The sequence below is a fragment of the Pinus tabuliformis genome, chromosome Q (genome assembly GCF_031772625.1).
Source record: "Pinus tabuliformis cultivar Carrire ecotype Pingquan chromosome Q, CPIR1, whole genome shotgun sequence".
NCBI lineage: Eukaryota > Viridiplantae > Streptophyta > Pinopsida > Pinales > Pinaceae > Pinus > Pinus tabuliformis.
Window position 1 is genome coordinate 138,402,395 of NC_142296.1, and position 10,884 is coordinate 138,413,278.

The window sequence follows — 10,884 nt, forward strand, 5'->3', positions numbered from 1 at the left end:
TAATGGGAAATCATTCTTCTACATTCATTACACCTAAGAAAATATATTTGGAAGAAAGAAAATAACCTCTGTAAGAACGAAATATCTACAATAGAAATTAAATTTGTTAATGAAACAAAAACAATTTACATTTTCTTCATTTTTTCATCATCCATGTGCAAGTCATGGAACTTATATTGCTTGTGTTGCTTGCAAAAAATAATTTCAACTATTATTCACTTGAGAAGTATTCTACCAAAAAACATCATGAAAGAAATCCATAAAACAATATCAATTTAACATTCAAAAGCACTAAACCTTTAGAAAAAAATCTACATTAAGCATATGTGCTCTGCCAAGAGGAAAGCTATCCTCACATTCCTTCACTTCAATAATATTCTCTCTAGAGCTACATAAAAAAATATTGGTTCCAAAATTTCCAACAGACTGGCCCAGATTGTCAACCATTCTAGCAAGCATATTACTATCACCAAAAAAATCATATGCAACAAGTTGTTCAATGGAATCAGATTCAATATATTCCATTACAACATCTCTTCCACCATTTCCACAGCCCCCAAGGTTCTCATCTCTATAAAGGGTCCCTATGTAAACACAATGTTCCAAAACATACAACATTTTAGAACATATATGGAATACTAGAAAAAATTGGAGAGAATAAACAACAAAGCAAACAAACATGCCAACAAAATGTTATCCTACGTAAATACATAAGTTTTTAAACTTACGATTACTCAAACCATATGTTTCATCATTTCGTGAAGTTTAACAAGTTGGTCATTGACTCTCACATTCAGGAAGAAATAAAGGTTTGACTACTTCTGAATCAATTTTCAGGTTAGTAATCATTCAAGACTTCTGAAAAAACAATACAAGAAAAAGATACAACAGTAAAAACTTCACATGAAGAAAAAAATGCAAAAGAAAAAAACTTGAAAAACCCTATTTGCCAAATTTTCAACCATTTCGGGAAATTTTTCATTCCTACAATTGTCATCAACTCCCAAAATTGCATTTCTTTCATTGTTTTCATAGAAAATACCATCGTTGCTCATATGAACACTCTCTTTCAAAACACAATGTTCTAAAAGAAGACAAAAGTTAGTAAACCTTCAAAAAATATAAGTTCTTTCACATCATAAACATTCAAGAAACCGACCATGAAAACAAAATCTTCACTGCAAAACACCACTCCTCTTTTCATACTTACGATAGACAAGACTTCCTTCTTCATCATTTGTTAAAGCTCTTTTTTTCATTGATATGCACCTCTTCTCCATGCTTTAACAAATTCCTTATTTTGTTGATACCATTGTCGTTGGTATTCATTGATCGTTTCCATGTACCATCAGAGCAAGGTATTTTCGCACCCCTCTTACTTCTTAGTTCACTCAACATTTTTATGATAGAGTTAAAGTCATTTCAAAACTTGTTTTGCAATTCCCTTCAAGCCTAATATGTACTCTTCAATATTTAAAAAAATAAAAACTAACAAAAGTGCACAAAACAAATATTTGAGAAATTATTTTTCCTATGACAAACTTGAAACACATGGAAAAATGATCCCCTTACACATAATCGATACAATAACAAGTTCTGTCATTTATGGAATCAGACCAAGAAAACCTTTCTTTCTAATAAGTACGAAAAATTTTCATTTGTGCATCCTTGGTATAACTTCAAAATGTGAATTACAATGATATTAAAAAAATATTTAAAAACATTAAACATACAAAGGGTCTTCAGCATTATCAAAAAACAAAGATGTTCAGGCCTCAAAGGCTAATTCAATACATCCATAGGTAGTGCAGCTATGTGAACAATATAGCATTTGGAATAAGCGAAAAAGCATTTCCATTTTGAATGACACCATCAAAATATTCAACCGTTTATAGATAGAAGTATGATGCTACAAACAACATTCCAAATTTAGCATAGCTATGTCCTGGGTATAACTTGAAAATGTGAATTACAGTGATCTTCAAAAACTATATAAAAAAATTAAGCATGCATAGGGTCTTCAATGTTGTAAAAAACAAACATGTTCAAGCCTCGAAGGCTAATTCAATACATGCACATGTAGTGTAGCAATGTCAACAATACAATATGAATTTGGGGCTATGTCAACAATACAATTTGCATTTTGAATAAGTGAAAAAACATTTTCATTTTCAATGAAATCATCAAAATATTCAACCATTTGTAGATAGAAGCATGACACTACAAACTGGATTCCAAATTTAGCATATTTATTCCCTGAGTATAACTTCAAAATGTGACTTACAATGATCTTCAAAAAAATATTTAAATACATTAAACATACATATGGTCTTCAACAATATAAAAAACAAACATGTTCATGCCACAAATTCTAATTGAATACATCCACAAGTAGTGGATGCATCTCAACAATAGAATATGAATTAGGAATAAGTGAAAGAACATTTCCATTTTCAATGACATCATAAAATTCTTCAACCATTTGTAGATAGACGCATGATGCTTCAAGCACAGACAGTCCATCAATAATTGTTGTTTTTCACAATCCAATCAGTAGATCATACAACTTTAATTGCACTTGATACCAACCCAGTGTAAGTACTTTCTCTCAACTATGCACAAAGGTAGGTAACCTTCACATTTACTATTTATATCCACAAAGATAGATTCAAACAATGACCATATGTATCTCCAATCACTAGTACAAAATGACTAATTAGTTACTAAAAAAACAACTAAAATTTGCATATAAACGACCATTTTTCAGTTGGTGACCAACAGTAGCTAATTTACAGTATCTTATAACATGACTAACTTTTAGTCATTTTTAGCTTAGTCATTAATTGGTTTCCTCGATTTTACCATCTAGTAGTATATTTAGTCATAAATTTGGTCATAAATTTTTTATTGGTTTAGTCATTAATTGTCGCAATTAATGACCAAATATATAACAAAATATATTACTATATGAATCCTCTAGAAAACCAATGACCAAAGAAATATGACCAAAACGTTGGTCGTGTTATAAGATACTATAAATTAGCTACTAATAGTTATATATATGCAAATTTTAGTCATCACTTAAAACCAATTAATGACCAAAGAAATTTTAATAAATTTTAGTCGTGTTATAAGATGTTGTAAATTAGACACTAATAGTCATATATATGTAAAATTTAGTCATCATTTAATAATAATAAAATTTATCATTTGCAGTAGTCATTTATCTTTTTTTGGTATTTTCATATCCATTATATAAACAACTAATTTAGTAGTTTCTATTCATTCCATTTATTCATGTTCATCATTAATTAATATAAACTACTATTTTAGTAGTTTTATATTGATTTTATGTGTTTATTATTAATCACCATAAATTAATTAGTATGATTTTACCACTAAATTTTAATAAAATGTCATACAACATGCATGTTTATCAGATTAAATAATATCAAGTGCAAATAAAAATAATTTCAACCATATAAATTTTATTGTATAAAATATCAAGTATTACAATATGAGTTTCCAACTTAATATGGGTTGGACTACAATTTACACATGAAATATTGTTTCATCATTTCAAAACCTTATCACTGTGTTGCCAAAGAATTACAAGTGAATTCACCAACTCTGAAGGCTTGACCATTAGTCTCTATGAGTGTGTCTTCTGCAATTGGCTCTGAGGGTATCATTAGATAGATTCCCTTCTCTCTCTCATTTTTCAATTGTCGCTCCAGTGTTATTGTTCTCCTCTTTCTTCAATTGTTTCTTCTTACCATCAATATTGAGTTCCTCTCCTGAAAATGAAAGATGATACAATGCAGAGTATAAGACATGAAAGGTGATGAATACTTGAATATAAAATAAAGTAGACTATAAAAGATTTATATGACATATACTTCAACATTCGATAGTAGCTACTATGTGGCTAGATGACCTGTATAAATAAAGCAAATAAAATGTCACCATAGAAAATGGAATTTGAGGGGGATTAATCATGCATGCTAGGATTTTTTTTTTGTGCACACATCATATTTTTCTGATCCAGATTTAAACAAGAACGCAACAAATCATAGAGATAACCATATACACAAAGATGCAGCGGAAATAATACTTCATTTCATTAATGGAAAATACTGAAATATGCTTACAACCAGAAATGGAAATAAACCAGCTAGGGCGATGGTAGCTTATCTCTGAGAAGAGATGTGATGGCTACATGCCTCTGAACTGTGTTACAATGAGGCTCGAAGGCCTATTTATTGTTGAGAAACAATGGAAAACCCTTAACATTCCAAAACCTAACCCTAGGAGATGAAACGCCAAACTGTGGGCCCCGTTTGGGGGTAAATTGGTACATCAACTTCCCGGGGTCGTAACTTTGGCATATGATCTCCGTTTGATGCGTACAATAGCTCATTAGAAAGATCTATCCGAGCACTATCATTGTTGGAACGGGCAACATCGGTCCATTCCATGGACCGATGTTGCCCCTGGATTCCCCAAAAAACGTCGTTTAGGGCCTCAAAACGGCTCCGGAAGTTCAGGACCCGAAAAACTGCTAAAAATAGTAAGTTGTGCTATAATTAAGGAAACTGAAAATGCTGAGAAAGACAATGGTGGGGGTCCAGGTGGACTTGGCAGGTGGCCACCAATATCCACCTGGATCATTCCTCCCACCTTAGGAAGCAATGGTCCCCATTGCATTGAGCTCCTCCATGAGATGAGGAAACTTCTACTGAACTTGTTCCCTGGTGAGCCACTTGCCCTGCTGAAGGAGTTGGCCTGCTTTGACAACTCAATACAGTTGGATATTCTGTTGGTGAGTGTTCTTGATCTGTGTGTCCATGATCCGATCAGTTGCAGCTTGTTCCATGCAATCTGGATTTAATTCTGTGGGTTTGAGCTGTTCTGCAATGTCGGATGTGTCTAGCAATGGTGGAAAGTATGGCCGAAGGCGGTCCACATTGAACACTGGGTGCAGGCCAAGGAATGGGGGAATGCTGAGCTCAAATGCATTGTCTCCCATAGCCTTAGTAATGGTGTAAGGACCATATCAGAGTGGTCTCAATTTCCAATAGGCTCCAGTAAGGCGTTCCTTTTGCAAATGCAACCAGACTTTGTCGCCCACCTGAAACTTGTGTGGCACCCGGTGTTGATCATGTCACTGCTTGTACTTGGCATTTGATTTCTTAAGAATGTCATGGACCTGCTGGCGAATATGTTGGATGCGCTCAATGAAGCTGGTGGCCTTATCTGTTTTGGACTGCACATGAGCTGAATTCATGTGAGTAGCTGCAAGGGGCATGGCCACATCAATGGGGCATAGTGGCTGGAATCCCAAACCCACCTGAAAAGGGCTATGGCCAGTGGAGCTGTGAAGAGCTCGGTTGTAGCTGTGCTGAACATAGGGGAGGCTCTCGTCCCATGTGCGTGGATGCTTTGAGTTATACATGCGCAGAATGTGCACAATCATCCTGTTGACAACCTCTGTCTGGCCATCAGTTTGAGGATGGAAGGCTGTGGACTTCGTGAGTTTGGTGTCCAGCATTGACCAGAGACTGGACCAAAATGTGCTGAGAAACCGACTGTCCCGATCTGAGATGATAGACTGTGGGATCCCAAAGTGCACCCACACTCGTTCAAAGAAGAGTTTAGCAGTGGCTTCTGCTGTGATATTCTTCTTGCAGGCCATCTTCGAGAACCTGTCGACGACCACAAAAACACAGTCATTTCCATGCTTAGTGGAAGGAAGGCCTGACATGTAATCCATGGAGATGGATTCCCAAGGTCGACTAGGGGTAGGCAACGGGGTATAGAGGCCGTGCTTCTTAATGGTCGGTTTGGCAATGGCACAGGCAGTACATGATCGGATGTACTTCCCAACATCCTGTCGAAGATTCGGCCAATAGAAATAATTTTGCAGTACTGCCACTGTTTTCTCGACCCCGAAATGCCCAGCAGCACGACTGTAGTGTGCTTCCCAAATCATCTTGGCACGCTCGCTTGAAGGAACACAAAGGTGACCGAGGTGGCATAATAGGGCATCCTGGAGGTGAAAATCTGCAACATGCCGACCCTCCAAGAGTGTCTGGTATGTGTGGCCGAATTCTGGGTCGCTTTTGTAGAGAAGTGGCCAATCAGAAGTCTCGTGCCCACAAGAGTTGAGCACGGTGGTTAGCGCCATGATCGGTGGTCGACTGAGGCAATCTGCAACATTATTGGTGCTGCCCTTTTTATACTTGATATTCAAGTGAAACTGTTGCAGGTATGTAGACCACTTCTGATGGCGATCATTCTGCAATTTCCCTTGGGTCTGTATGAACTGCAGAGGTCGGTGGTCTGTGTGGATGACCGTTTCCTTCCCCAAAATGTAATGCTTCCATTGTCGGCAGGCCTGTACAATGGAATACATCTCTTTATCATAAGTGGGGTACTTCCGGACTGTGTCTGAAAGTGTTTCACTGTGATATGCCACTGGATGTCCATGTTGAGTAAGGACTGCCCCAATAGCATAGTCAGAGGCATCTGTCTCGACCTCAAATGGTTGTTGTAAATCTGGTAACGCGAGCACTGGTGCCGTGCAGAGGCGATCCTTCAACTCCCTGAATGCCTTCTGTTGAGATTCAGACCAAAAGAATTTTGCTTTCGCCCCGCCCTTGGTGACTTGACTCAAGGGCCAAGAAATATGAGAAAACCCCAACACAAACCTGCGGTAGAAGTTGGCAAGACCTAGAAAGCTGCGGAGCTCTGTTAGAGTGGTTGGAGAGGGCCAATCCCGAATGACTTGGATCTTGGCTGGATCGACATGCACCCCCTGTTCATCAATGATGTATCCCAGATACTGAACCTGGGTCATGCCAAAAGTGCATTTCTCCAAATTGGCACATAGCTTGTGTTGCCGCAGTGTTTGGAGAACCTGTCGGATGTGGTGGAGGTGCTCTTCCCAACTCTGGCTGAAGATCAGAATGTCATCCAAGTATACTACTACAAAGGAGTTGGTGAATGGCCGCAAGATGTCATCCATTAGCCTCATAAAGGTTGCAGGAGCATTCGTCAATCCGAAAGGCATGACCAACCATTCGAAGAGGCCCTCCTTGGATTTGAAGGCAGTCTTCCACACATCGGAGGGTTCGATTGGTACCTGGTGATATCCTGACTTCAGATCGATCTTGCTGAAATATTTCACCCCCTTTAGTTGGTCTAGGAGGTCATCAATCCGCGGGATCGGGTACCTATTACGGACAGTGATCTTGTTCAGCGCCCGATAGTCAATACAGAGTCTCCACGTCCCATCCTTCTTCTGTACCAACACGATCGGGCTCCCACAGGGCGATGAACTCGGACGGATGTGACCTTTCTACAGGAGCTCCTGAATCTGCCTCTTGATTTCATTTTTCTCCAGAACGGAGCGCCGATAAATTGGTCCATTGGGTAGCGGCGCACCTGGGGTCAGATCAATGGAGTGCTTGACCTGACAGTGCAGAGGAACCCCTGCCGGGGAGGTGAAGATGTCCTCGTACTCCTCCACAACCTTGTCCATCTGTAGTTGTCGTGCAGAGGGACCCCGTTTGGAGGCCGCGGCCATTGTCTTCTTCTTTCCTTGAGGGCGTATCATCAGGAAAACAAATTTCTTGGTTTTGGAAATGATCTTACTGCATTGTTTTGCAGTAATCAAAGAGATGGCGGCAGGTGGTGCTACCTCTGGTATCCTGAACAACTTATTTCCCAATGTAATAATAACAGCACGGGGCCTTGATTCATACACAGCATGTCGCTTCCACAAGTATGGTTGTCCTAGTAATACATCACAAACTTCAAGGGGAGCAATGTCACACAATACCTCATCCGTGAAGGGCTTGATGTTGTATGGAAGGCGACACTGCTGGCTCACGCGAAGATCTCGTCCTTGGTGAAGCCACCCAATGGTGTATGGTTGTGGATGTGTTGTGGTCGGTAAGCCCAACCGCTTCACGACCTCTGCCGAAATGAGGTTCTTTTGACTCCCGCTATCAACAATGAACTGTATCGGGGAGCCCTTTACCCACATCTGGGAGTGGAAGAGACGCTCCTCCTCCTCTGGATCTTCGGGTTCATTTTTCTGGATCTTTGCGGTAGCAACAGTGGCGCTGGGATCCGCATCAATGATCTGCTTCCCTTTTTCATACCCCTTATCGGGTTCTGACTCAGAGTCGGAACATGCATCTGATTCTGAAACCTTTAGCTCAGCCACCAGTGACTGCTTGGCCCGACACTCACTTGTGTTGTGAGTGGAGCTCTTATGGAACTCGCACCATTTTCCAGTGTCCTTTCTCGGCTTCGCGGCGTTGTTCTTTGCTTGCGGCTTCGGCTGGTTGTCTTGGGCTGTCCCGCCTTGGCTTTGTCCTTTGTTCTGTGGTTTAGGGGCACCTTTCCCCTGCTTTGTATTCGCAGATCCAAAGTCTCGCTTCTTTTGTTTAAACTTTTGCTCGACCTTGACGGCATATCGGTATGCTGCGCCGAGCGAGGGGATGTTTAGGAATTGTATTTCTTCCTGGATGTACTTGTGCAGGCAGCCACGGTATTTGAGTATCAAATGTTGCTCCAAATCCTTGATACCCAACTTTGTGCGAAGGGTATGGAAAAGATTGGTGAACTCCGGCACGTCTTGGTCCCTTCCCTGCCGCAGCGTGGTCCACTTTATGTATTCATCCTCATAGCTTCCGACAGGGTAGTACTGCTCCTTGATGGCATCCCGGAACGAATCCCAGGTGGGTGCGGCTGAAAATAGTGAGCCAGTACTTTCATCCTTCTGCTCGCAGTAGGTTTCCCACCAGTCCTTGACGTGGGGGGCTGCTTTGAGAAGAGAAAAAACAATCTTTTCCCGACTCGAAAATTCATGAACAGAAAAATAACCCTCTAGCAGATTTAACCATTTATCTACGGCATCTGCGTCTATCTGACCCTCGAATATGGGGATTTCAAAATTAACTTGTACCTTAAAGGGTGTGGCGTTTCCAGAGTAGCTACTGGAAGCCGATCGTTGCTTCTGGGTAGCCGCTGAAGGATCTGGGCAAAGCTGTCCATCATCGCGTTCCGTTGTCGCTCGAGGGCTTCTTCGAGCAAGATTTTGATGGGATCTCCTGCCCCCTCGTCTTTCTTCTCGTCCGCCATGGGAGGCCATCGGGATTTGCGAGGCTGGTCTTGCAAAGGTTCAACCAGTTCAAGCCCTAACTCCTTATATCCCGACCTTGTTGGGGACATGCAAAGAAAAACAGAGAAAAAGCAGACCGCTCTGATACCACTGATCCAGATTTAAACAAGAACGCAACAAATCATAGAGATAACCATATACACAAAGATGCAGCGGAAATAATACTTCATTTCATTAACGGAAAATACTGAAATATGCTTACAACCAGAAATGGAAATAAACCAGCTAGGGCGATGGTAGCTTATCTCTGAGAAGAGATGTGATGGCTACATGCCTCTGAACTGTGTTACAATGAGGCTCGAAGGCCTATTTATTGTTGAGAAACAATGGAAAACCCTTAACATTCCAAAACCTAACCCTAGGAGATGAAACACCAAACTATGGGCCCCGTTTGGGAGTAAATTGGTACATCAACTTCCCGGGGTCGTAACTTTGGCATATGATCTCCGTTTGACGCGTACAATAGCTCATTAGAAAGATCTATCCGAGCACTATCATTGTTGGAACAGGCAACATAGGTCATTGTTGGATTCCCCAAAAAACGTCGTTTAGGGCCTCAAAACGGCTCCGGAAGTTCAGGACCCGAAAAACTGCTAAAAATAGTAAGTTGTGCTATAATTAAGGAAACTGAAAACGCTGAGAAAGACAACGGTGGGGGTCCAGGTGGACTTGGTAGGTGGCCACCAATATCCACCTGGATCATGTTCACTTCTAATTGTATAAAAAACAAAGAGTATGCACAATGACATGTAGTGACATGTGGGTGTCTATTTGACTCAATGATATCCTTGATTTTTTAACCCATTCCAATCCTACCACAATGAAATTAAGAAAGACAAGGACACAAGAAGGACTATCAGTAAATGAAATTAGAGACTTTAGAATGCAACTCAATTGTACCTGAATGTAACGATAAGTATTTGCAGCTTCCTGTTCACCGATGAGCATCAAATCACATTATGAAAAATTCCTTGCATTATGATAATTTGGTTGCACCTGCACTAATCCTCTGTAGTAGTTCCTTGACTTGCCTATAGATATCATTTTAGAAATAATCCTAGTCCTGCAATTCTTCCCTATATGGATCATCTTTGTCCCCCCTTAATGATAGTTATTTTTCAAGGCAGCAGAATAGAACTCTCCAATTGCATAATTGCCTTTCAAAACAATGCTTGAGTATTTTCAGGTGATTGTTGAACCAGTCTCTACTCAGGTCCATGAAATCTTTGATTTGTCTCCATTGCAAAAACCTCTTTTCGTAATAAAATTATAAATTCCACATCTGCATTCGTCATCCCCAACATACCAATTCTTTAAAGTGGAATACTTTATCATTGCTCCCTCGGTGCAATAGAGATCCACTATTGTGGCATGGAGATGATTAATGTCATAAAATGGTATAGCTCATCCTTCAATATATGTCACAGAACTCCTCTCACCTCATAGAACTCCTCTCATCTACAAAAATAAGAGTCCTCTCAAAATTCCTAGTCTCCATCTCATTCATCCTAAAATAAGTGGATATTTCCATTGGTGACAAAGTGTTCTTGGAGATTTAATAGAAGGAGCTATCACTAAAAAAATAAAAATACAATGCAGCATAATAGTTATCAGCAGGAGCAACAACCCTGCCAAGCTACTTCCCAACTAGATGAAGATACTCCTGAATAACCTCTTATAACGAACAAAGG